The sequence below is a fragment of the Pezoporus wallicus genome, unplaced genomic scaffold (assembly GCF_028554395.1).
Source record: "Pezoporus wallicus isolate ANWC-B61680 ecotype Strahan unplaced genomic scaffold, APGP_CSIRO_Pwel_v1 contig_8088, whole genome shotgun sequence".
Taxonomy (NCBI): domain Eukaryota; kingdom Metazoa; phylum Chordata; class Aves; order Psittaciformes; family Psittacidae; genus Pezoporus; species Pezoporus wallicus.
The window spans coordinates 137863-164282 of record NW_026642341.1 but is presented as its reverse complement, the minus strand read 5'-3'; the positions used below and the strand labels follow the sequence as shown (position 1 = coordinate 164282).

Sequence of the window (26420 nt, the reverse complement as noted above, 5' to 3'; positions counted from 1 at the left end):
CTGCAACGAGAGACAGGGACAGACTCGGGTGGGGAAGAGGGCTCCAGCAGCTAAATGCAAGGTGAGGACATGAGAAGTCATCTCATAGCTGCAGACTCAGCCCCACCATGGGGACAGGCAAGTTTCCCTAGGGAAACTGAGGCACACACATAAAGGGCCTTGCAGAAGATCAGCCAAAGGCTGTGAGCACAGGAAACGGGGGAGAAGCCAGAGCACAAGTTATTGCCTCCAGCTTGGAGGAGAGATGCCATTAGCTCAGCACTTGGGATCAGCAGGACAACAGTCTTGGTGTCAGCACATCACACCAGGGGCTGGGAACCACGCAGCTTCCCGAGGTCCGCAGCCCACCTTGCCTCAAGGAGGGGATGAGGACACAGGATGAGCACTTCAGAAAGACCATGGGTGAGCCAAAGGAAGCCTCTTGTGCCAGCAGCACGGTCAGCCGACGGCAGTGTCCCGGGGGCTCTCAGCACAGCCCCTGGCGCACACCCAACCCAAGGGGTGGCTGGTGAGAGATGGTTCCTTACCCAGAGGGATGAGGACAACCCGGCTTCTCTGGCCCGTTTTGCACAAGCTCAGCCTCGTCCTGTTCCCAGCCATCCCTCCTGGAACGTGGTCTGCATGTCCCTGCCCCACGCTCTGCCCCCCCACACCTCTCCCTGACAGCCAGGAACAGCCCAAAGCCCAGAGGCTCCCTAGGGCAGGATGCAGGGAAGTGCGAGCCTGTTCCCGAAGCTTCAGCAGCTCTGCTGTGAGCGGGGCCACTCACCAACCTGCTGAGCCCAGCTTTCCCGGGACAAGGCAGCGTTCCAGCTGCAGGGCCTGGAGCACACAGCACAGAGCTCCTCGCTGCAGGGAGAGAGGGAACAGTCGGGCTGGCCCCAGTGCCCCCAGGGCAGCGCTGGTGGGCTCCCAACTGGGACAGACCCAGACCTGGAAAGTGCATAGAGAGCATCCTGGGCAGATAAAGCCACACAGCCTGTGGTGTTGGCGTGTGGGCTTGGGAAGAGCCCTCAGGAACAGCCCTATGCTCAGCAGCACCTTCATGGTGATGTGGAGTGTCCCTCAGCAGCACACACAGCCTCATGACAGGGCTTCATCCCCTCTGCAGGGCCAGCATTCCCACAGGAACTTCACGTCCCATGGCCTCAGTGAGCAGCAGCCCCATCCCCAAACCTCTGCACACTGCTGATTTGTGCTCAGGGGACAGGATGGCTCTGGTACAGCTTTTGGCTTAAGTCCCTGTGGGCTTCACCCAGGACAGCTGGAGAAACGGAGAGAAGAGGCTCAGACTCCTCCCTGCAGCCCCCAGCCCCACCATGGATGGAGCAGGTCCATCAGGGGCACAAAGAACAAGTTCCTGTGAACGGACATCAATAGGTGGACAGGGTAGCAGAAAAGGTTTTCAGGCCACCCCGAGGACACCAACCCACGGTCAACAAATAAACCCTGCAGAGGAACGGGGCATCCCCACCCTCAACCCCAGGGTGATCCCAGCCCTTCACCACGCAGCTCTCACAGAGGGCAAAGGGAAGGTTTCCACAGTTCCCACCCAGGGCAGCTAACCCCCCTCCCGGAACAAGCCAGGTACTTCCTCAGCACCAGCGAGCCGGCCCCCCCGCAGCAGCGCACCCTTCCCTGTGCTTCCAACTGACCGGGACCTTCCCGGCTCCTGAACCTCAGCATTCGCTGCACCACGGGGCAGGACCCACCCCGCTCCGCTCCTCCTCCCGTACCTGCCGCTTCCTTCCTCTCACCTGAGCCAGGGGCGGGCTCCCAAGGCACGGAGCGCGGCCCTGCCTCCCGCGGGGCGGACCTGGGCAGCAGCCGGGCTCGCTCCAGGCAGCGCTTATGTCCCGTTGCCCGCCCGTTTGCTCCCTGCGGAGCCGCAGCTGCTGGCAGTGATGGAGCCCCTTCCTCCCCCCCCAGCCCAGCATCCCGCTGCCTGACCCACCGGGCCGGAATTCCTAAACGCAGTCCTTCCCTTTTCCAGACCAGATCTCCCAGAGCTTAACCCCTCAGGGCACAAACTACACAAAGCACGGGCTCTTGGGACTGAGCCCCCTGGAAAACGTGCTGGAACAGGCTGAGCACACGGCTCTGGGAAAGCTCTGCCCTCGGAGGGAAGAAGAGCTCATCTCGATCTCCCCTCTGGCAGGTTAAAGCCATTCCCCCTTGTCCTGTCCCTACAGGCCCTTAGTCCAAAACCCCTCTCCCTGAGGTCTATAGGGATTGCTATCGTGTCATTAGGACCATGTAGGGTGGTAGTTGCTGTGTTGCTCACTTAATTGGCCCTTGATGTAAGATTGGGTGCACCTTGGCCAGGCTCAGTCAGGGAGGAACACGAAGGGTGCTGCTAGGGAGGAACGAGGCTGCACCAAGGTTCTGGGGGCTCTAATTTTAGCTGCTGCTCAATAACGGCAGCCTTTGGGAGCGTGAATGTGGGTGAGTTGTCACTGCACAGCCGGAGGCCAGGAGCACACCAGGGCTCTGGGACCTCACACCAGCCAGCCCCTGCCCTGAGCAAGGCGGGGAAGGCAGCCCTGGCTGGGACACAGGGAATGTCCGTGCCCTCCTGCAGAACCCCCCACCCACATCTGCTGCTGTGCCACAGGGAGCCTTGCTCTACCCTCTGCACCCACCCTGGGGCTCCACAGACCTGCCCCCCCCCCCCCCCCCCCCCGACCAGAGTGCTGCCTTATCCCAGCATCGAGCCCTCCCTGTCCCACATTGCCCCAGGATGTCCTTCACCCAGCAGCCCCATATCACCTCCCCACCTCTATCATTGTGGCTTCCTGTCTTTTTGGGTGAGTTTTTATGCCCCTTCCACCCCTCCAGCCTTAGGAAAGCTTTGGGACACAAAGCAGCAGACAGCATCACTTTAGAGGCACCACAAAAGCAAAGCCCAGCAGGGAAGTCTTTAACAAGACATAAAGGGAGGGAGTGGGTGGCCAAGCCCCAGGGACTCCCCTGCTCTGCATTATCTCCAGTGGGATGAGAAGAGAAAGCAGGAGCTGAAAGAAAGGCAAAACAAAGCAGAGGCTTCAAGTGAAGCTCTGCAGACCTCAGTGGGCCTGGCAGCAGTGGGGCAGCGATGCAGGGACAGCTGGGGGGCTCCAGTGAGAAACTGAGGCAGGAAGGGGGGGTGTTTGTGCCCCCCAAACAGTGCATTGGCTCCCCCTGGACCAGGACTCTCCAGGAGGAGGGATGTGGCTGGTGTGGGCTCTGCCCTGACCCCAACCTGCTGTGAAGGGGTTTTGGAGTGCTCACAGCTGCTGGTCTGCAGGAGAGCTGGTGGTGCTTGGGGAAGGTAGGGTCTTCTGCTGGTGTGGGCACGGGGCTCTTCCACCCATCCGTCATGGAGCTGATGTTCCTCCAGGACAGCAGGGAAGTGCCAGAGCGTGGCTGCTTGGGACTGCTTTATCCCCTGAAGAGAAGGGACCAAACCACCCAGGCTGCTCACAGCCCATGGGTTGACGGCAGAAACACCAGAGCTCATCCCCAGGCAAGCCCCATTACCTCCCTGTGCCTCCCTGCCCTCAGCTGTGCCATACGGCTGAGGTTGCTGGCAGTGGCAGGCATGGAGATCCCCCTGTGCCCATACAGCACCAAGCACGGCTGGGACATGAGGTCCAGGCCCTTGGGGACTTCCCAAAGGCTGTGACAAGGCAGCTAAGGCAGGCAGCCTGCTCCCAGCAGCTTCGTGTGCCCAAGAGCTCTGCCTTCAGTGGATCTGGATGGGAAGCAGCTCTTGTGGGTGCCCAGGCATGGCCATGGTCCCCGAGGAGCATGGGCTGGCACCAGTGCTGCAGCCTGGAGCCCGACCACCTCCAGCTGTGCCACCTCAGATCTGTCCTTTGCTCTGTGATGCCACTGGAGCAGGTCTCACCCAGGGCACTGGTTTGCATCCTGCAGACCCCAGGGCTGGGACACAATGAACCCAACGGGTACAATTCCCAACCATCATCCCTCCACCGTGCCCCTCCAGGGAATCCCAGCCACAGGCTGGGATGTGAAAGAGCTTCTCTGTTACCACGGCCCCTTCTCTCAGCAGAGACAAGCTCTTGCAGGAGCTGGCGAGGGCTGGCAGGGCAGCGGCTGCCATCTCCTTTGCTGGACCAACACAGAACTCCAGAGGCTTGTGAAAGGGGCAATTCAGCAAAACAGGAGAGGCAGAAACACGGAGCCAGCACAGCTGGATGGGGTGAAATTCCCACCCTGTGAAAGTCACGGGGAACAAGGCTCAGGTGGCCTGCTCCCTTGGGAATGGGGGCAATTCCTGCAGGTCCAGGTGCTCTGACTGGAGCCAGGAATACATCAGGAACAGTGGTGTTTTTTTCCTTTCCTATTCCCAGACAGGTCAGGTTAGGCCTGGCATGTGATGGAGCGGGTGGGAAAGCCACTTGCCTGGAGAGGAGAAAATGCCACCCTCAGTCACCCATCACAAGCACCAAAAAAGCCACAGGTTGAAAACCATTTGTACTGGCTCACAGACATGCTCTGCTGATCTGGATCCCCGTTTCTGACCTGTTAGAAGTCCACATTTCCTCTGTGAACACTAATTTCTTTAAAAGAAAACCTGAAGAGCTGCAATTCCCAGGGCTTGCAATGAGATATAGCCATGCTCCAAACCCAGGAGAGCCAACAGGCCCGAGCACTGGGGCTGATGGAAAATGGAGTGTCTGAACTCAGAGCACTCTGAGGACCTGCAGCCTTTTTGTCCCTGCTGCTGCTGACCCGGGTGGGACCATGCTGCAAAGCCAATGGCTTTAGGTGAGCGACATCGTATTTACAGTGATGTAAAAGCCTAACCATCAGCTCTGGATGCAGGGAAAGCGGGATGACGTGCACAGCCGGGCAGCTGGAAAATCATCTCCCGTCCAAAGCTGGTGTCTCGTTTCAAGACAGATGATGCTGCCAAGCCACGTTTCATTTAAAAGATATCTGGTCTCTGCTTGATCCCTGACCTACAGTGGAATGGTTTGTGTTGGGAGGGACCTTAAAGCTCATCAGCTCCAACCCCTTCCACTAGAGCAGCTTGCTCCAAGCCCCTGTGTCCAACCTGGCCTCGAACACTGCCAGGGATGGGGCAGCCACAGCTTCTCTGGGCACCCTGTGCCAGTGCCTCAGCACCTGCACCCTGCCAGATCTGCTCCTCGCGTCCCGCTCGAGGCCCCGACGGACCTGGCAGGCCCCGCGCTCCCCGCGCCCGCCCGCCCCCGCCTCGCCCTCCCCGCGCTAACTGCGCGCTCCCGAAGCCCGCGCTCCCGAAGCCCGCGCTCCCGAAGCCCGCGCTCCCGAAGCCCGCGCTCCCGAAGCCCGCGCTCCCGAAGCCCGCGCTCCCGAAGCCCGCGCTCCCGAAGCCCGCGCTCCCGAAGCCCGCGCTCCCGAAGCCCGCGCTCCCGAAGCCCGCGCTCCCGAAGCCCGCGCTCCCGAAGCCCGCGCTCCCGAAGCCCGCGCTCCCGAAGCCCGCGCTCCCGAAGCCCGCGCTCCCGAAGCCCGCGCTCCCGAAGCCCGCCCCGGCTGACTGGCGCGCAAGCGCGCGGCCCGCCCCGCCTCAGTGAGGTGACGTCAGGCCCCGCCTTTCCCCGCCCGGCGATGGGTCCCGGCTGATGCCGGTGTGTGTCGCGCCCGCCCGCCCCCCTCCCGATGCCTGTGCTCGGCGGCGCCCGCCCGCCGGCCCCACAGCGCCGCCCGCCCCGCCCGCCCCGAGCTCGCCGCCGGGGCCGGGGCCTCCGCCGCACCGAGCCAGCCGGGGACCTGTCGCGGGTGAGTGCGCCGAGCCGCCGCGGTCCCTATCCCGCCGGACCTGCCCCGGCACCGCGGACCCGGGCGGGTGCGAGGCGATCCCGCACCCCGCAGCTCCGGGCGCCCGCCGGGGGTCGGGACACGCGTGTCGCCCTGCGCCGCGCCGCGATCGGGTCCGCCGCTATTCACCAGTTTACACTGAAAGAGAATGAGCAGAGCCCGGGCGGCCCCTCCGCTGGGCGAGCTGTGCCCGAGCGCCGGCACCCGCCGGCCGCTCCCTCGGCGCCGTCTGCGCTGGGTTCTCCTTTAGTCTGGGTCTTCAGAGGGAGAAAATTCCCTTTCCCAGCCCTGCGTGCTGCGGGGACCCGGCTCGGTGGCGGTCGGGGTTGTCACGGGTGTGGGTCTGTGGGTGCTGCCGTCGGGTTTAACGCGCCCGGCCTCAGGACGCACCGGGACGGGCGCGGGCGGCATCGTCCCCTTCGCTCAGCCGGTGGGGGAGCGGCGCTGCTGCCGGGTGCCGCGGCCGGGGCTGCCCAGGGGACGGGTGTCGGAGCTGGGGCTCGACGCCAGATCCGGGAAGGAGCCTGGGATCGATCTGTCCCGGCTTCCCTCCGGTGCCCCCCTCGCCTGGCCGGGGCCGGTGGTTTCATCTCGCACCTCTCTGGCCTGATAAAGTCCTGCCCTGGCCGTGCCAGCCGCTGCGGTAGCAGCCGGGCCTGTGCCGGGCGCCGGGGAGCCGGGACCTGCCGGTAACGGGGGCATGGGTCCGGTGTGGGGAGCGGGGACGCGCCTGGGGCACAGCCTGGGTTGGACGGACAGCGGCTCCGAGGAGGGGGGACTTCAGCTCATGGCCAGGGCTCTGAACTCCATCCCCGCGTTCGGGACGTGCTTCGTCTGTGTCCTCAGAACTGGAGCCGTGAGGGGTTTTCCCAAGAGACCTCCTCCATGCTGGTTACGAGATGGGAAACTTCTGGGGAGAAGCAGGTGATGGGTGATGTGGTGATGGGGCTCCTTGTGTACCTGGGACAAACCTGCACGCAAGCCCTGCCTGAGCTGTTTTCCCATTTCTGCTCCCTGAGGAGCAGCTCTGCCTGGCCGCTGTTGGCTTTCACCTCTCCTGGCATGGGAAGGTGGCTCTGGCCTGCGCAGGGGTTCTCGCTGCTCTTCTCCCTGACCACCACCCAGCTGCAGTCCCCAGCCCAGTCACAGAGTCCTGAGGAACGATCCTCCACGGATAGGGAGCCAGAAGTCTACTCCGTTACGTGCAACAGCTTATTCTAAGCTGATTTCTCTTTAAAAGATGAGTAGGGAAAAAAAAAACCCACCCAGAAGATGAGAAGCATTTTATTTGCCGTAGAAGAAAACAGCAATTTAATGATCACTTCTATTAACTAGGTTGGGGCCGTGACCTTGATGTATTTTACAACTCGGGTGGTGTAACTGTGAAGAGGGAGCAGACTGTTCCAGTCTGTTCATTGTTTCCTCTTGGCTAATCCCAGTAACTCGCAGCACAGGGATGCCCACACACTTCTGGAGTCCTGACCCACCTGTGGGGGTGGGAAGGAGGAGGCTGTTGGTTGCGTTTTGCTTCAGATGCAGCCGAATCTGTAGCTTGTGTTCATTGTGTTGTAGCTGGGTTGGGGAATGGCACTGGGCTCTGAGGCGGCTCAGCCCCCACAGTTCCTGCCATGGTGAGAAAGTCATAGTAGGTGTGTTTGAGGCCCTAGAGCACATCTCCATCAATAAGACCCCCATAGGGCTGCTGGCTTTCACTGGGGACATGCAGGGATGAATGTGGCAGCCCAGAGTAGGGAAGCCTGCAGAAGGCAAGCCAGGTGGGAATTGCTGTCCGAGATTTAAATGGGAGCATGGCTCTTGTTCTCCTGTGTGTCCCCTCTCCCCACAGGAAGGTTTTCCTTCTATTTAGACCACCTCTTCTCCCCTTCCAAAACTGTGGTGCCCTTGTGTATGCAACTTTACCATCCCCCTTGGTTACTATGGTGTTACTGTGTAAAAGCAGCTTGTCTCGTAGCTCCTGGAATCATCCACAGTTTGGGATTGTGGTCCAACCCGGGATGTGGATCTGTGTCTATCCCTTGTCAAGCCTTTCCCTGTTTGTGTGGTGGGATGGATATGGAGGCAGCATCATTGGCAGGGCACGGCCCTGGCTCGCTCCCATGGGAGCCTTCTCTGGGATGCCAGGTGTGAGGGAGCTGCTGCTCCATGTGAGGCCATCTTATCCATGTGTCACTTGCTAGTTCCAGACGTGGGGCAGCATCTTGAGCACTGATGAACCCTGCAGGAGATTCAGTGGCCTTTGGTTTGCTCATGGTTCGTGTACGTTATTGCCACCCTTGTTCCTGTAGGGAGCTGGCATGGCCCAGAATGGAGGCATTGGCTTGGGAGAGCAGGAGCCCAGAGCCGAGTCCAGATCCCCCCACCCTGCTCATCCATCTGGAGCGTGATTTGTCCCATGCAGACTCTCAGTCACTCTGAGGTGCCTCTCTCTTTGCATTAACTAAACAGGAGCCCAGGATGACGATGCTTGTCACTTGGGCACGTGTTCCCAGTGGCATGAGTGTAGTCCTTCCACGGAGGCTACTTTGGAGAAGATCTTGCTTGATGGTGTTTGTGCTGAAGGCTTGCAGCATCTCTCCCTCTTGCTGCTGTGATGGCTTTTCTGCTTTGTTGAGTAGGAGAGGGGTGATGGTTCCAATTAAAAAGCGAACAAAAAAGTGTCTTGTACTTCCCCCCTTCTTTGTTTGTTTGTTTTCTCTCTTTTTTTCCTGACAAATGTGCTAAATAACAGTGTTTGAAATGGGAAAGGAGCGAGTTTGTGTGAAGGGCAGTGGCTGGAGGAGCCGTGGTGGGCTGCAGTGGGGCTGGAGAGGCTGGTGATGACACATGGCACAGGAGTAGGGCAGGAGAGGTTGGGTTGTCCCCAGGCCGTGGCTCATCTCCGTGTGCAGGATGTTCTTAGGCCTTCAGAGACTTGGTGGTTTCTCCTTCCCCTTCCTGAGGGACACTGTGAGGATGCCCTCTCCTTTTCCTATGCAGACATTTAACTGAGGTCCCTGCTTATCTGTGTGCTCTCCACTCCTTATTCCTGTTGTTTCCTTTTTAGTTTTATATTGGAGCAGAAAGCTTCTAAACTGGGCATCCAGTTGCAGTGATGGCTTTCATAATGTTCCTCCTACTGAAGGCGAGCCTGCTCTCCCTGCTCCAGCCAGTCCCCACCATATGTTTTAGCACTTGCTTGGGGAAAATAAACCCAAATCAAATACATGATGTTAAGGTTGCAAAAGTTTCCATTCTCGCTCCACCCAAGCGCTCCTGCCCAGTAATGCTCAGCCAATCCAGTCTGGGTGATGGGACTCCCCTGCTTGTTGCTCAGGGCAAGGGGAAGAGCTCTGGGGGTTTTTCTCTTTCAATAGAGATGCTTGAGAGGGCCATGCCAGCAGCAGGGTGGGGAATGAGCTCTGGCATTTGGCTGGCAGAGCATCCGTGCTGAAGAGCTGGGTGGGACAGGTTTGAACAGCAAGCAAGAGGCAGATGAATCAGCTGAAAGGGGCTTCCAGCAAGGCAAGGGGCTCTCTGCTCTCTGTGTCGGTCCCTTTAACTCTTCCTCTCCTGAACAGGTCTCTTGATGGTGGTTTTGGGCTGACTTTTTGTGTCCCAGAGGTATAAAGGGGATGGGTTTGTTCCCATGAGAAGGGAGCTGGCTGTTCCTGGAGTCCTGCTCAGTGTGGGATGCTTGCGCATGCTCTGCTCCTGCTTCGATAAATAAAGAGGGTTTCATGGAACTTAGAGCAACTTCTCCTTTGGAAACAGGTCAGGCAAATATTTATTCCCCTAAGGTGTCAGGCCAGTATTGCACAAATACTTGAGCGGGTCATCATTTCGTTTTTCCCTCCTTTGTTTCTTTTTAAGCATATTTGTATGTTTGTCCTCAAAGGGGGATTGAAGCTTCTTGTCTACTCTTAAAATGGTAAAAATCAGGAGTTTCATTTTAGAGGTCCAAAATTAGACTTGAGGGCTTGGATCATTGATCCTGAGACTTCATCTCCAGATCTCCTCTGTGTAGGAGTAGCAAGGGTTGTAGCTGTAGCACATTGGGGTACTTGGAATGTACTTTAAGAGGATGTTTGAAATGAAGTTGTCTTTCATGCTTAGTGATGTGTAGCATGTTTAATGAACTGGGGTCTTGGACTTCTGCATTAAGGATCCAACCACATGGCTGGTACCTCGTGCTTGTGCTCAGGGCAGGCTTCAAAGGCTGGACACCTTCTTGACGGTGCCCCCAGGTCCTGTCTTGGGGTACCAGCAGCACAAAGGACCATTTCATCCTCCTGTGTTAGTGGGTTTTCTCTTGCAGCCTCTGTTGTGCCTTCTGGCTCTGGTTCAGAAGATCCTCTCCTGAAACGTATGCCGCTTGCTCTTTCTTTGCTGGGAATCATTTCCATGTCAGAAGAGATTTAAGACAAGTGTCTCTGTTTTATAGAGGCAGAGCTCATTTAACACCCCAAATGTGAGCACAAACCCCATCAGCCATACTAGCAGAGGGGAAGCAGGCCTGTGGTCTGGACTTGGAGCAATGGGATGAGTGTGGATATTTCATTAAGACCATAACCTGCCTGTTGGGCTCCAGTCCTGTGTGCACTGGGAAGTGCAGCAGATGTTTAAACAGCAGCTTGAGCTCCCTGCTCCAGTGTCTAGCATTGCCATGCTGCTTTGCAGGCAGGAGGATGGAGACCGAGAGTGATGTAGCAACCACTGCAGGTCTGTGGTCCTTTGCTTTCTGCTTGGTGCCCCTCCATCGTCGATACTTGTCGTGGTGGTGTGCTGCTCCCCCAGCACTGACTCGTGGTGCTGAGCAGTGTTTTCCAAAATGGAGATTTGGGAATCTGGTGCTGGCCATCGTGGGAGTGCTTATAAAAGCTCTAGAAATGAAGGTGCTTTGGAAGAGATCCTTTGTGTGCTGGGGATTAATTGTGCAAAACCTGTCAATAGTCCCTGCTGTGCCCACCTGGACCTACCCTTCCCAAGCTCCATCCATGCCACTGCTTCATCAGGCATGTCCTTTAGATGGGGTTTTAAATCCTATTCCCTGCTCTGGGGATACCCGCATGTTTTCTGGGTGGTTTTGGCTCTCTTTGGTGCTGCAGGAGGTTCCCTTTTCTTGTCACCTGGGGAGGCCTCGGGGCGGCTGTGGGTGCCCAGCAGCGGGTGGGGAGCGGGACACTGGGCTGTTCAAAGGGACTTTAAAGCTTTCATGCTTCTCCTTTGATCCTCTCTGGCAGCCAGGAGAGGGTTTGGTTGGGATTTTTGTTTGTTTGCTTGGTTTTAATTGTAGTTTTCAAGGGGATGATTGGAGCTGAGCGGGTGGGGGAGAAGGAGCCTTTGCATTCAGGGTAACCACAAAATAAATCATGCTGCAAGGTGAGCACCGTGTCCCTTGTGTGCTCAAAGCCCTGCTCTTGGCAGTACTGGCCCATGGGCTCACCCGGGTGACGTGAGGTGGTGATAGTGTTTGAGTTCCATGGAGGAGCCTCTCTGATGGGGACCTTCAGAAGAGGGGGTCCATGGGGGGACCTGTGCTCAGCGGGTAGACCTGATAGCCGGAGAGAGTGGTCCCTTGTGAGGCGTTGTGAGCTGGTGTTGCTGTCCCTCTCGCTCTTATGGGGCAAGGATGAAGCCACCCAAGTCCATCAGAGCTGCATCTGCCGTTGCCACCTCTGCTCACTGCTCGGGCAAACCCCAGTTCCTGTCCCAGCATAGGTGTTCTGGCATTGCTGGAGTGCTGGGCTTGGGAATGGGGGCTTGTTTCCCCCACGTGGGGAGGTTTTCCTTCTTGATTACAGATGCCAGTGAATGGAAAAGGGAGTGAGGTGGTTGGTGAGAGGCAGCGAAGGATGGGATAAACAGCAGAGGTACTGCTGAACATGGACGGGTTGCACTGTGTGCCCAAAATGTCTGCTCTAGAGATGCCATCACTGCTCTGCCCATAAGCACTCAGGAATGCTTCCATATCTGTGCTGCTGGGGTCAAGTTTGTCACGTCTTTGTAGAAGTGAGACTCAGAAAAGGAAGCAAAAGATGTTGAATTAAAAATGTCACTGGTTGATTTCTTTATGGTTTTGGTCTGTTTTCTTCTAATTTAATCAATTCCCGACTGCATTGTGAATTCCAAATGTGAATGGGAAATAATCCCACCAGTACAATAATTAGCATGTAACCAGCAAATGAAGAAACCCCGAACTGCTGAGCTGATTGGTGAATGCTGCCTGCTTCCCGAATTCATTTCAATAATCACAGCTCCCATTAAACAGAGGACGGGGTGGGGAGGAACTCTTCAATTTCCCTCCAGCTCAGTGTAGTGAGAAATGGTGTGTGCAGGGAAGCTGTTCTCCATGGATTAGAAAACAGAGAGGAGGGATGTGCTTGAAACTGAACTGCACACACAAAGTATTGCTAATTTTGCAACTGAGAAGCTCCATTTCACTTGTTTGGGTTTTTTTTTGGGGGGGGGGGATAGAAATGGTAAGTCAGATATCCATAATTTTCTGTAGGTGTGTGACAGTAAATAGTGTGCTGGGAGAATAAAACATTCCCCTGCAGTGGTGCTTTGCTGCAGGATGCAAAAATAAGTCCACTGGAAGCCGTTAATAGTGAAATTAGTTTCTGTGTTTATTGTGCATCCATCCAGCTCCCAAATGCTGTGCTGTGCTTTGAAGGGATGGGTGGAAAGCAGCATGGGGGAAGGGGTGATTTAGGAACATCCAGGAGCTGGGTACTGTTTTGCCACAGGGATCCGGGGCCGTTTCTGCCCTGCCTTCGTCTGCTGCTGTTTTGTGGCTCCGAGGTGGGTGGTCAGAGAAATCCTCTCTCTGCCTTGGTACCTCCTTGGGGTCCTGTCCAACAGCACCAGGAGGGTCCCCCTGCAGAGCTCCACCTGGCAGTGGTGTCATTACACACCCGTGTTCACATTCAGCATTAGCAGAGGTGATTTACCTCCCAGTGGTGGTCTTCCCCTCCTAGAGCAGCCCTGGGTCATCTCCTGGCTGTGGCCACCTCACCCTCAGGACTCCCTTTCCAGCAGCGGGGCAGAGCTGATGCTGCTGCCGGGTGTTGAACCACTTCAGAGATGCTTTTTCATTCCAGTTTAAACTTAATTCCAGCAGCATTTGCTAAGGTGTGCTACGGCTCAGTGCTTGGAGGCCTAAAACTGCTGCCTTTACAAATACAGGGAATGGGCTGCTCAAACCTTGGCCCTACAAGCGTTCCTATGAGCATATCATGCTGTGTTGTAAAGGTGAGAGATCCCGGTGTGTTTGATGGAGCAGTGTTTCAGTTGAGGTATTGGCAAGACTCGGGCAATCAGAGGTGCCTGTGATGGGCTCTGGCATGAAGCTGGTGATCCCCATTTCAGCACCCCATGGTGTGGGAGCCAGGAGGGAGCCAGGTCCCAGGAGCATCATCCCTGGTGGGGGCTCCTGGGTCCTCCCCTCCCAAAGGCTCAGCACACAGTGATGTTTTCAGAGGTTATGATGAATACAAGAAGTCAGGCCAGCCCTGGGGCTTCAGTGATCACTGGCAGGGTTTATGATGTGTTCTCTTTGAATATTTCTCCATGTTAGAGATGGGCTCAAAGACGCATGGTATTGTTTTGTTTCCCCTCCACACTTCATGTTCAGCTAAAAATGAAAGCTAATGTCAACAGTGCTGCAATAACCAGGCGGTGGATGCGCACGTCCTGCGCCCAATCCAGTTTTGTTGCCATTTGGGAAAAGCAAGATTCGGCTGGTAATCGCATCACGAGCTTTGGATCAGGATCTCAGTGAAACCATCTCACTGGGGGCCTTGTCTCCTTTGCTTTCTTCCAATGCCATTAAAATGGATTCTCTTGCAAAGAAGCAGAGACGGAGGAAAGTCACTCGAGGTGAGTAAACAAGGTGGCTGGCTTTTGATGAAAGCCAAGAAACAGCCTGTGGCTGCTACGTGTGCTGAGGGCACCTTAAATACAGAGTGTCCTTCTGTGCTGACAGGCGTCCCAAACACCCTTTATAATGAACCTCTAATTATAGCTCAGTGGCTCCATAGGTTCTGGGGATCAGCTTGGGAATAGCGCACTGAAAACCAGAGAATAGTTCTATTTTCTGTGGCTGATGAGTGAACCAGACTTAGAGCTGGGCCTGGTGCGCGTGGTGCATAGTGATGTATTTATAGAGTACTGTAGAGCTGTGCTTGCTGCTGCTGCTTCATACAGCTGTGCGGATGAGCTCTGCCTTTTGGGAAACCCCTCCCAGATGCATTGGTGAGAATTCCCAAATCCAGAGCCCAGATGAGCTGGTTGCAAAGGGTTTGGCTGGTGGCAGCTCATCACCTCCTGGTGTCTGACCAGGGCCCAGCGCTCAGAACCGGGGACTTCAGTGAAAATCTTGGCTTGTTAAAGTGAAACAGACCTCCAGAGCTTCGTGGTTACAGGGAGAGCCTGGAAAACAGGAATTCTTGGGCACAGAGGGGTATGTGGGCACCCTCCCCCTACCACCCTGTGTTAGGTTATCTCCGGGTATCCAGACCGGGAGCCGCTGCAGTGTGTTCGAGGCTGATACCAGCAACTTGATCCTTTTCTCCTCCGTTTATTTATTTCTCCCCCCTTCATTTTAATCCTGTCTCCTGGGAGATTCCAGCTGAAATCTATTCATTGCTGAGATGCTTCTTTTCCCTTGTGCCGTGGCTGCTGGATCCAGTTTGGCTGCGGTTTGTTCCTGGCACAGGAGGAAAGCAGCAGGAGAGAAGAGCTGTGTTCAGTGTTGGGGCGGGTAGAGGTACCCTATAGGTGTTATGCACTTGTGGGCTCAGCCCTTCTTCCAGAGACTTAGCTGATGCTGTGGGATAACAGGGACAGCTTTCTGCTGTTGCAGAGGCTCTTCCGGAGCTCTGGCACGTGCTAAGGGGTGAGGAGAGACCTCAGGGGCAAGGGCAGGGGTATGCTTATTCCTCTTCCAAGGAACAAGGGATGGGACAAGAGGAAACGGCCTCAAGCTGCACCAGGGCAGGTTTAGATGGAGCTGAGGAACAATTCCTTCCCCAAGGGTGCTCAGGCATTGGAACAGGCTGCCCAGGGCAGGGCTGCAGTCACCGTCCCTGCAAGTGTTCACGCACTGTGGAGATGAGGTCTCAGTGCCATGGGTTAGTGGTGGCCTTGGCAGTGCTGGGAATGGTTGGACCAGATGAGCTTAAAGGGCTTTTCCAGCCTGGTTGATTCTATGTGGGGATGAGGGGGAGCAGAGTGAGACCTCCTGCTTCCTTCTGGTCCGAGTTACGTGGCTGGATCACGGACACAACCCCTGTCCGTGGGGGGACAGGTTCCCTGCTCAGCCCAGCTCCAGAGCCCTGCTTCCAGCCCCACAGGACGCCCATGGCCCCGCTCCCACATGTGTCCGTGAGGACTGGCTCAACCCTGGTGCTTCTGAAGCTGGACCGGATCAAGTGATAACCCATGGGAGGGTTCTCCTGCTGGGCCACTGATCCTTGACAGCCTGGATCACGCTGCACTGGGCTGCAGAGATTTACTCCAGAACTGTGTCTTTTTCCCCCCTTTTCCCCGTGATGAGAAGTGAGGGTCTCACACCCCAGGAGCTGACACTTCTCCTACCTGATGGCCCCAGCAAGAGCATCTTTTGCTTTCTCCAGACAATCAAAGCTGATGATGAAGTGGTGAGGTTTTGGCAGTACTGGTTTGGGTGCTGTTTGTGTGCCAAACCCTGCTTGAATACAGCTTTTATCACCATTTGTAACAGTAGCTGGTGGGGGGAGCAGGGCTTTCAGAAGAATGCTGTATAAAGGAGCACTGTCCTGCAGTAAAAGTGGCTTGGAGGTGGACTAGAAAAACCCAAACCCAGTGTTTTTCTTGTGCTCATGCTGCAAAACTTGCCGTTAATTTGGGCGAGTAAGTTTTTACTTTCATTTGTAGGCAGGTTTGTTGTTGTGTCTGTGCGAAAGGGCAGTGCTGTGCTCCGGGCAGGGGTTCTGGGGGGGGAAAGGCATTGACGTCCTGACTAAGAAATGCTAAGATCCTTGTTCTGTGCCACTGTCCCCAGCCAGGCCCTGCAGGTGCCGCCGTGGGACCCAGCTGGCAGCTTGTGCAGACACGGCTCATCTGCGGTGGGATGAGCAGAGACGGGTCCGTGTGTCTGATCCACCTCACGTAGGAGGGCCTGGGAGGAGACCAGGCTGCTGCAGGTCTGTGAGCAGCAGAGGAGAGGGACCGGATGCTGGGGAGGGACTCTGCATCAGGGACTGGAGCGATAGGACAAGGGGTGATGGGTTCAAACTGAAACAGGGGAGACTGAGGGGCTTGGAGCAAGCTGCTCTAGTGGAAGGTGTCCCTGCCCGTGGCAGGGGGTGGAGCTGGATGAGCTTTAAGGTCCTTTCCAACACAAACCAATCTGTGACTCTATGAATCTATGTTGCTTGACACCAAGAAGCTCTTGCTGAGCATCCCCTCACCAAGGAGGGCAGGTGCAGCACTTTGCTCTATTTTCAGGTTTGGTTTGGTTCATTACACACTGTTCTTAAATACCCATTTACTCTGTCTCCCATCTCTTTGGCCCAGACGCAAGAGAATGAAACATTAAAAGAGGAGTGTGATTATAATCCTGTAAAAACTGACAGGGGAATTTGGCAGCCGGTGAATGTCACACATAATATTTTATTCATTTTTTATGATGATTAGATTTCAAGCTGACAGTTTAAATGGCAAAGCACCTTAAAGAGATCTTGCGGACAGTGTGAGAAACCTGTCAGTGTGGGTTTTCTTTGCTAAGTGTGGAGTTTGCAAGGTCCTGGCCCTGACAAAACCCAGGATCCTTTGACTTTAGCTGAGCTGTGTAAGAGCAGGAGGTGTAAGCGATGAGTCCCTCCTATTAATAACTTGTATTACAGCATTGTCACTGGTGGCTCACAGGCTCCTTTATACGTGAGTGAAGAGCAGTGCTGCCTGTTCCAGGGGCACTTCTTGGCCAAAAGGGGATATTCTTGGAACAAAACCACTGTATTTTTGCTTTTGTTGTCCCCTTGCTCCCATAACTGGGAGCAGTAATGGAATGAGGCTGGAGATCTTGGCAGAGAACCTGCTCAGATCTGTTACTGAACGTATTGACTGTTCACGTAGGTTACTCGGCATGGAGAGCAGATCCAGGGGCTGACAGAGTTCCCCATCCCAGAATATCCCCGCTCACAGCAGGAGCTGCAGCCAGCGATGCAGAACCCTCCCGGCAGTGCAGGAGCTTCCCACGTCCTGCTGTCGGGTTGGGGTTCTGGGGTGCAGGGGAAGCGGTGCTCCGGGTAATCACCCGCATGGTCAGCGCGCCCCAGCATGCACCAAGGGATGGTTCCTGCTCTCAAGGAGCAGTGAAATGTAGATGTCTGTGTTCCCATGGTCCTCAGAGCATCCTTGTGGGCAGCGGAATAAAAATGAGAGGAGTGGGAGTCTGCTCCCATGTTCCCGTTTCCTGGAGCGAGAAGCTGGCTGTGGTTTGCCTGTGGGAGCTGTAATGCTGGGTGCTGTGTGTGCCTCATTCAACGTGCAGCTGAATACGATTGAAAGTGCATAAAACTGCAATGGGAATTTGCAGCTTCATGAAAATATTCCAGAATTCCTTTTCGTTTGGATGGGAAAAAAATGACTGAAGGTAGATGTGACTTGGACCATGGCTCCATCTGCTTGCAAGTTCTTGGAGACTGAGCATAAACTTCATCTCTCCTTAGCTGAAAATAAGGATCCTGGAGTAGGATAGGGGTGTAGTGCAGCAGGCTGGGAAGGTGTCCTCTTCTGGAGGAGGTCCAGGGAGTTGTAACGAGTTTGCTGAAGGTCCAGAAACCACTCAGCAAACCTGAGTTGTTGGCTCTCGATGAGAGGAGAGAAAATTATCTATCTATCTATCTATCTATCTATCTATCTATCTATCTATCTATCTATCTATGTCTGTCTTGGGGTGCATAAAAGGGTGGGGGGTGGTTGCTTTCTGCATTCTCAGGGGATAGGGCAGGAGGTGTGGTTCCTAAAATTGTAGGGAAAAAAGTTCAGATTCAATATTGGGCAATAGTAACAACGGGATGTGATAGTCTGAGGAGCTTGTGGAGCTGCTGGAAGGTGAAAATGGCTTGGAAATGTCTTTAGAATATTTCTTGGTGGTGATTTTCTCATGATGAAGGTGCAGTTTATCCTCCTGCAAGTGGGAATTGTCTCGGTGCTTTCCTGTGCTCCCTTCCTACAGCACTGGCACGGAGTGGTGAGGCTCGGAAGGGTTGTTTCAGTCTGGAATAAGCAAGAGATGACAAATGATGTTCTAGGGCTTCAATTTTCAGTCACTTAAAAAGACTGTAGGGATTAAAGATGCTATGAGCTTGCTTGCCCCTCTGCAAAGGCAGATGTTGGCTAGAACTGTTTTAGGCTCTTTAATTCTAAAATGGAATGCTGTGGATGTTAAATTGCATGACTTGCCTCTTGATGGTACAGCCTTTCCAGAACACTGGAGCTTGAGTTGGAAGAGATAGAGAAAGGGGAGTGAGCGTTGCCTTTAGTCCAGCCACTGCTCTTTAAAGAAGTATCAGTAAAGGCAAGTTCCTGGCTCTTTGTAAGCACTGGAGAAACAGAAACAGCCATTTTAGAGATCCTAAATGGCCACTTGTCCATCCTTTAATTGTACCTTGGGAATGGGAACTATTTTAACTCGCTTCCCACACCCAGCGGAGCCGCGGGGCAGGACGGTCTCTGCTGTGCTCTCGGGAGATCCCATGGGGCTCCACACACACTCTTGGTGCACCACCTAAGGCCAGATAAAGGGGTGAGTTCTTCGTTCTGCACATCAGTGTTCACTGCATGTCACCTCTTCTGTTAAGTCCACAGAAATCAACTCTGGTCTCAAGGTTTAAATCAGCTTTTAGTTCCTTGCTTGATATAATAAACCTCTTTAATCATAGAATCCCAGCCTGGTTTGTGTTAGAAGGGACCTCAAAGCTCATCCAGCTCCAACCCCTGCCACGGGCAGGGACCCCTTCCACTAGAGCAGCTTGCTCCAAGCCCCTGTGTCCAACCTGGCCTTGAACACTGCCAGGGATGGGGCAGCCACAGCTTCTCTGGGCACCCTGTGCCAGCGCCTCAGCACCCTCACAATAAAGAACTTGTACCTTATCTCCAGCCTGAACTTCCCCTGCTTCAGTTTGAACCCATCACTCCTTGTCCTATCACTACAGTCCCTGATGAAGAGTCCCTCTCCAGCATCCTTGTAGCCTCCTTCAGACACTGGAAGCTGCTCTGAGATCTCCAGCTTCTCTTCTCCCGGCTGAGCAGCCCCAGTGTTCTCAGCCTGTCTCCAGAGCATGCTGCTCTAGCCCCTGATCATGCTTGTGGCCTCCTCTGGACCTGCTCCAACTTCAAGCCCATCCATGAGAGCTGCTGGATCAGAGCTGTTGTAAACTGGACTGATTCTGACTGAAGGGAAGGACCAGACTTGTTCTGTTGTGGGTGTTGAGACACAGAGCACGGTGAGGAACCCTTGCCATGTTCTTGGCTTTTGGTGCAGAAGGTCCCATGGGTGACAGGAAGGTCCAGGTGGGCTCCACAGGAAGGTGCTCATCACTGCCAAAGCTGGTGTCTGGCAGAGCACCTCCATGGCTGAGCTATTTCCCAGTCCTGGGAACAGCAAGAAAAGGTGAAGCAGCCCCAAGAGCATCCCCTTTGGGGACCAGCGGGCAGGGCAGTGCTTTTTGTCTTTTCCGTATCACTTGGCTCTCCCTCAGCCCAGCCTCCACAGGGCAGGGTGCTGAGAGCCAGGATGGGGCTGCCTTGTCTGCTTCTGGGAGTATCAGGTTGAACCAGGCTTTGCTCTGCGAGGAGGCTTTGTTCTGGGGCAGCCTTGTTCCCTTTCCAGACATGTCATAAAAACAAACCCAAAAGAGCGCAAGAAGAGAACAAACAGCCATGAAAACAGAAATCAATCTGAGCTGGGGCTGCCAGGTGAAAGGGAAACAGAATAATCTCTGTTCTTGAGGCCTTGCAGTGGTTTTGACTTTCAAATGCCCAGGCCCTCAGTGTGTCCCTGCACAGGGATGCTGCTGGCAGGACGGCATTCCTCCTGCCGAGCCTGCTGTCCCAGCTGGATCAGGCATCAAGGCTTTAACCTGAGGATGCCTTTTCTCTGCGTCAAGTCTGATACTTGGGGAATGTATTCTCTGGTCTGGAACTGTTTGCAGGCTCGAGCCTGAGGAAACCCTAAGATGTGGGGAGGATGGCAGAGGGATGGTAAAGACGATGGGTGGCCTGGCAGGCAGTGGGAATGGGGAGACGGGACCTGAGTGTATCGTGGCTCTCAGATGCTGGGATTTTAATACCTGAAGGAAGTTTAGGTACTCCAAGAATCACAGTCTTGTTTGGTAAAGCCTCCTTAAAAGATGATCTTAAGGTCCTTTCCAACCCTAACTATTCTATGATTTGACCTTTAAGGTCTAAGGTTGAACCTTAAAGGATTCAATCCTTAAAGGATTCAACCATATCAATGATGTTAAACCTACCATAGCAGAGAGAGCTCATACAATGCAGGGAGAGGTGGTGGAGGGAGAATGGCAGACAAGCAGCTGGGGCCGTGCTGTTAGCACTGCTTGGTGCTGGTGTTGTGTAAGTCATTGCAGGACATTTACACAAACTGCTGGAATAAAAACCCACTCCATCAGCAGTCTGATATTTGTTTCTTATTATATGTTAAACTTTTTTTGGCACAGGAAGCGTTGTCACCTGTTATGTCAAGGTCCAGGCATTCATCACTGGGATCTTTCCAAGTGTGTTGAAACCCCATTGGTTCAGAATAAGCCTTTCCTTCAGTTCAGGGGAGGAAAAAAAGCAAAGCAAGGAAAACGGACAAGCTGTGGCATCGAGCAGGCATTGGAAGCTTTTCTTCTTGGGATTTGCCACACTCGGGTCTGAGTTCTCCCCAGCTTTGTGCTCGCTGTGTTTCCCGTCAGTTAAACTGGGAAGATACCGTGCAGCAGTCAGGATGCAGCACACGCCATGCAGCAGCCGGTGCTGTGGGTCTGGGGGAGCTTTGCCCAAGTGGCTCTGCAGCAGGGAGCGTGGGGGCACCTGAGTGAGGGAAAACCTTTGCACATCCTTCAACGCTCCCCCGGTTCCTTTGCCTTTTCTCCCCCCTCTATTCTTTCTCATCCCCTGGGGTTTGGTCTGTGTGGGTACAGGCAGAGTGGGAGCCTCGTGCCTGCAGGGGTTTGGAGGGGCTGAGCGGTGCTGGTGATTCTGTGAGCTCTCCCATCTCTTAAGTTACTTACTTGAACCGAATGGACTCGCTGGTTGTGTGCAGGGTATGGCGAGCAGGATCCAGCCTCTGCAGCACAGCAGCAGGAGGGAACCTTAGGGGACAAGAGCACTTGTGCTGGCTGCAGCACAGACACTTGGGACGTGCTGCTGGGGGAGCAGAACCTGTCGCTGGCCGTGCTTGCAGCAAACAAGTGCAAGTTTTCCTTTCCTGAGGAATCACGACCCCGTTTTCCTGTTTTTCACTCTCTGGCTCACCTTTTCCCAGGGTGACTTTGTTTTCCAGTGGGCTGTTTTCTCCCCTGCTCTGAACTTCATCCCAGAAATCCACTTGGCTGGTTATTCATTTTGGTGGTTAAGGTTAGCATTATGAAATGCCTCGGGGCTGGCTCTGCTGCTTCTCCGGGATGAGGGAATGGGGACTGGATGGCAGCAGAGGAAAATGAAGGGCAGAGAAGCAGCCCCCAGCTCCAAGCAGAGCTGCAGGTTATGTATAGCTCCCGGCTGCAGCGGTGTCGCTCAGGGGCTGTGATTGCTGCTCTGAATACTTCCTTGGCCAGTGGAGGTTTCCATTCGTGGGACCAGGAGCTGGGAGGTGTATCCAGGAGGTTTGTCCTTTTATACCAGGTGGGGAGCAATTCAGTGGGTAATTCGGCCAGCTTGGTTAACTTCTGATAAATGATGTCTTTTGCTTAATGAGTGGGCAAAAAGAATATTCAAGGTGTGTGGTTTGGGATGCTCCAGGGAGGATGCACTGTGGGAGCATGGCAGGGTGAATAGTATGAGCTGAGAGACACGTAGAGCTGATCAGTGGTTTGGGTTTACTTCTGTCCTTTCCTAAGCAAGGGTCTCGTCCTTTGGAGGCACAGCAGTGATTTGTGGTGTGTCCTTTCTTCCAGCCCTGAATCCCGGCGCAGCTGCGGTAACTGACGCACTTTAAAGATGCCTGGGAGTGTGGAAGAGGAGCTGGAGAAGGACAGGCCGAGGATGTGGTCCCTCGTGCAGGTAGGTCACTGCCGCCACCGCGGGCTCCGGGTGCTCCATGGACCATGTTCCTTGTGCAGCCTGGGCAGAGATTGCAGGATTAAGGCTGTTCTAGCCCCATGCCTGAAATCAGTGCTAATACAGCGGTTTGCTGCATTAACCTTTGAGCCCTGCTCTGCCCCATGGTGAGTACAGGTCTGGGGTTCTACTCTAGGTGTCCCTAAGAAGGAAGCAATTTATGCAACATCCCTGGAGACATTCCAGGCCAGGCTGGATGTGACAGGGGGTTGGAACTGGATGAGTTTTAAGGTCCCTTCCAGCCCAAACCATGGCACGATTCTGTGTTTGCTCTAGGCTTCCTGACACATTTCCAGTTGTGCAGGCTACATCCAGGCTGTTAAATTGGTAGGAATAAACTGATGGACCCTAGTGTAGCACATGATGTGCTGGGATCCATGTGCACCCTCGGCCTCCTGAGAGCTGGCCTCAATTAATGGCATAGTAGGTGGGTCCTCAAACCCCTCATGGCAGCGATCTTGCAAAGGCAGTGAGTGTTGCTGCTCCTGGGTTGTGTTACCATGGCAGGGAATTCAGTAGGAAGAAGAGGGTAAAGCTGTTGTAGCTTCACTCTGCCTTGGTGAACAGGGTCAGGCTCTGTTGGGAGGGAGAGAAGGGAGAAGGAAATTCAGTTTCATATCCTTTGGTATTTGCCATGGAAAGATGGTGATGATGCATTAGGATGCTCTGTGTGGAGGGTCACTGGGTGAGTGGGAAGGATTCCTGTGAATTGCATCTGCAGAAATCATGTCCTTTATTACTCAAGGGCTTGCACCGGAGACCACTCATGGCTCTGTAGCAGCGTGTGTCATAGTCCTGTGTGGCACATGGAGGCTTTCCAGTGTCTTCTTAGGACCTCGGCCGCTTTCTCTCCCCATCACCCTCCTCTGATGCCCTCTCCCTCCCGGTTCATTTGCTTTAAACTGATGGTGCTGTTGTGTGCATCAGCAGGCGCATCTCCTGCCTTGCTCTCCTCTTGGGCTGAAAATGCAAAGCAAACCTGTTCATGGTCTTGGTGAGCTAATTCTTCCCCACCTTAGATTTTTAAAAGACTCTTTCCTGCTTGCTGAAATAATGAATAAATAAGGAATAATATGTAAGAAATAGTAAATAATTCATTAACAATAAATAGTAAATCATAAATAAATAATAATAAATTCTGTGTTTAAATAGACTTCCTGCTTGCCAAGCTTGCAGGATGTATTGAAGCAATGGGGAAAATATGCTGTGTGTTAACCTTCCTTGTAAAACTGTTTACAGCACCCCATTCCTGCAGTGCATTTGGGAAGCGCAGTTTTGGATGCTGAAGCATGTAGAAAGCTTTGAAATAGGAAAATAGGAATTTAGTGCATTTGGGGAGGAAATGTTTTCAGTTTTCAACTTTCAGCGCTTGAATTTTGGACCAAAACCCAGTGAGCTGGGCTCAGTTTTCTCTTCAGAGATTTAACTTCTCCTCCTGCAGTCCCAGTTCTTGGGCTCGGCTGCTCCTTGGGCTGCTGTTGCCTTCAGACAGGCTCCTCCAAAGCACCCACTGACTCAGATGAAGGTAAGAGCAGTGAGGAATGCTCCTGGCCTGTAAATAGAGTGTTGTATTGAGGGCTCGGGGTGTCACTGGTGTGTTAGAGGTGTTATTTTTACCTCTTGATTTCATCCTTCCTATGAATCAATCTCAGACCTGAATTCTGTTCAGGTTAACAGCCGTTCCTGCAGGGGTTTAGAGGTCCTGCTCCATGCACAGCACTGTGACCAGGGTGTTTGGGCTGCTGGGAGGCCGAGCTCAGCACCCAGGGACACCAGTGTCTGTGGTGCCTGGCTGGTGGCTTGGCTCCAGCACTGGTGCAGGAGCTCCCCGTAGCCCTCCCGCCCCACTGCTGCGCCTCCTCTCCACAAACCTGACCATTACTTATTCCTAAACTAAATATATTATATTATAATATGAATTAATAAAAATAATATAATGTAAATAATAAATATATATATAATATATATATATATATATATATATAAATATACTATAAATAATTATTTATTTTGTAAAGGCGTGAGCTGCTGGTGACAGGCTCTACAGAGAGATGGCCGCGCATGTGCAAATGCACTTCTCCAGCCTGAGCTTTACAGGGCAGATGCTGGCTTGGCTGAGGCCCCTGGGCCCTCCCACAACGTGAGGAAGCAGGAATAAGATGTCAAGGCAAGCAAATTTTTGCTATAGTTGATATCACGCCCCTGCAGCCCCCGTGTGTAGGGCTCTTGTTATCAGCTGTGGTTGCTGGTAACTGCTGGAGGTGGTTCTGCAGAGGCTGAGGGGTACATCCCCATCAGTGGTGTGTTGTTAGTGAAGGCAGGAGCCGGGGTGTGGAAAGCACGTGAGGCTTTCACAACACTGGGTGCTCTGCATGTAACCTTGGGTCCCAGCTGCAGCACTGAGCCTTCTCCTCACCAGGGTTTATGTGCATTGGGTGTTCAGGAGTGGCAGAAAGGTCTTCTAGTGAGCAGCTTTAGAACCAGCTGGGCTGGGGCAGGGTTGTCATCCTCACTGCTGCCACCAACCATTCCACCAAATAGCTGCGCAGCCAGTAGGGAAGAGATGGGGACAAGGTGTATTTCATTTCCCCACCTGAAGAAAAATGTTTCTTGGGAGCAAATGTTTACCTGCAAATCTGCAGCAGAGCACAAAGTACAGCGTTCCCTGCTCAGAGGCTTTGACAGCAGAACTGTGCTTATCCATGTAATTCAGAGGTGCTTGGGCTTTCTTAGGGTTTGGGTTTTTTTGGTGGTAGTGGGTTTTTTTCCTCTTATTGGAGGTGAAGTTCTCCCTTTTGGTTGTTTTTATTGTTTGCTTGTTGATGCCCTCTTTTCTGTCCTTTTTTCTCTGCCCCTATGGAGCCAGTGGCTTCTGATGCTCCCTCGGAAGGTGATGGTTGGGCTGAGCACTGAGCAGTGCTCACCATGCCCCAGGCAGGCAGCCACAGTCCTGAGCATGGAGCAGTGGAGCTGTTCTGGGGTCTCACCACAGGGCTCTACCCCCATTTTCATTCTCCTATCTTCCCAATCAGTATGTGTAACTCTCCCCAGCTTTCACCTCAAACACTGTTCTGTTGATGCCCTTCCATCCCTTCCCCTCATCCCTCCCTTTGCACTCTTCTGACTGACCTGGCTGCCTGGGGCACTCATGCAATATCATGTGTGTGACAAATTAAATTGCTTGTACTCAGGAAGATGAGGCCCCCAGATGCTTAAACACTGCATAAACTTCTTGGCTAGACCTACACTGACTGCACTGACTCCCCCCCAGTTCAGCCCACACTACACTGTATTGCGTGAAAGGCAAATTCTATCCTGCATGGCCCTTTCCACACCTATTGCCCAACACTTTCACTGTTTGTCATCAGCTGGAAGTGATCTGAGTGCTGTCGATAGCCATGCATGTGGTCTGATTGACTCTGCATGAAGAATTGCATCTGTCTATAGAAGGGTTTGGGTTTGCTGTTCCTGTTTGCCAGTTGCAAGAGCTTCTCCCCTTTCTGGAGTCACTCTGGGGCATGGGGGGATGCTGCAGCCTGGGCTCTGCTGTTCCTCTGTGAGTGAGGTGAGGCCCCCCAGGGAGGCACTGGGGTACATGGGGGATGTCACTGCTGACAGTGTCCCCACACTGCAGGCACACAGGAGCACCCAGCCAGGATGCTACTGAGATGCCTTCAGCCTGCTGTGCGTGGTGAGGGTACCCTGAGGTATGGAAGGCTCCAGTGCTGAGGGATGCTGCAGGCAGGTTTTCATTAGGAAGGAAAGGAACTGTGCCCATGGCCCATGAAAGCTGGATAAAGGCCATTTGGTTGTTTTTGTAGCAACACAAACTGATGAACACCATGCTCAAGGAGAGGCCTTATGCGAAGGGAAAGGCTTTTTGGTGCATGGCCCAGTGCTAAGGCTGCAGTATTCTGTTCCGTGCAGAGGTATTTATGAATGAAGATGCAAATGGAACGTGAAACTTGGGAACTGGTGAACTTTGATTCACTGCAGGCCACCCTTCAACTCAAAGCCATTAACTGCAGAGGAGAAACAACTTCTTATGTCCCTGCTTGACCTGGAGCCTTACAAGCGCTTGGCAGTTGAGCTCTGTGCAGCACTGGGGAGGTGTCTGCTCAGCAACACCAACCGTGGAGCAAGCCTCATGTCATTTTATTTCCAAAATAACCCTTTGAGTTTGGGCAGGAAACTTGTAATAATTCTGTGCCAATGTAGTTCAGCAGAACCTCTTGGCAGTGCTTTAGAATGCAAACTGGGCGGGTTTCTGGCTAACGGTGACC

General features: G+C 53.9%; 1 protein-coding gene across 3 annotated transcripts in view; it reads left to right on the top strand.

The window, feature by feature from the left end:
- Nucleotides 1-5668: 5668 nt before the first annotated feature.
- Nucleotides 5669-26420, top strand: part of ZHX3 (zinc fingers and homeoboxes 3) — a 43036-nt gene continuing 22284 nt past the window's right edge. The window contains exons 1-2 of one of the 3 annotated variants that reach the window (XM_057428936.1): nt 5669-5769; nt 21975-22080. The gene's annotated coding sequence lies outside the window, so the exon portion shown is untranslated. Of the gene's footprint in view, nt 5770-21216; nt 21684-21974; nt 22081-26420 lie in introns of those variants that run through there. The other 2 variants (XM_057428935.1, XM_057428940.1) reach the window with 2 other exon arrangements.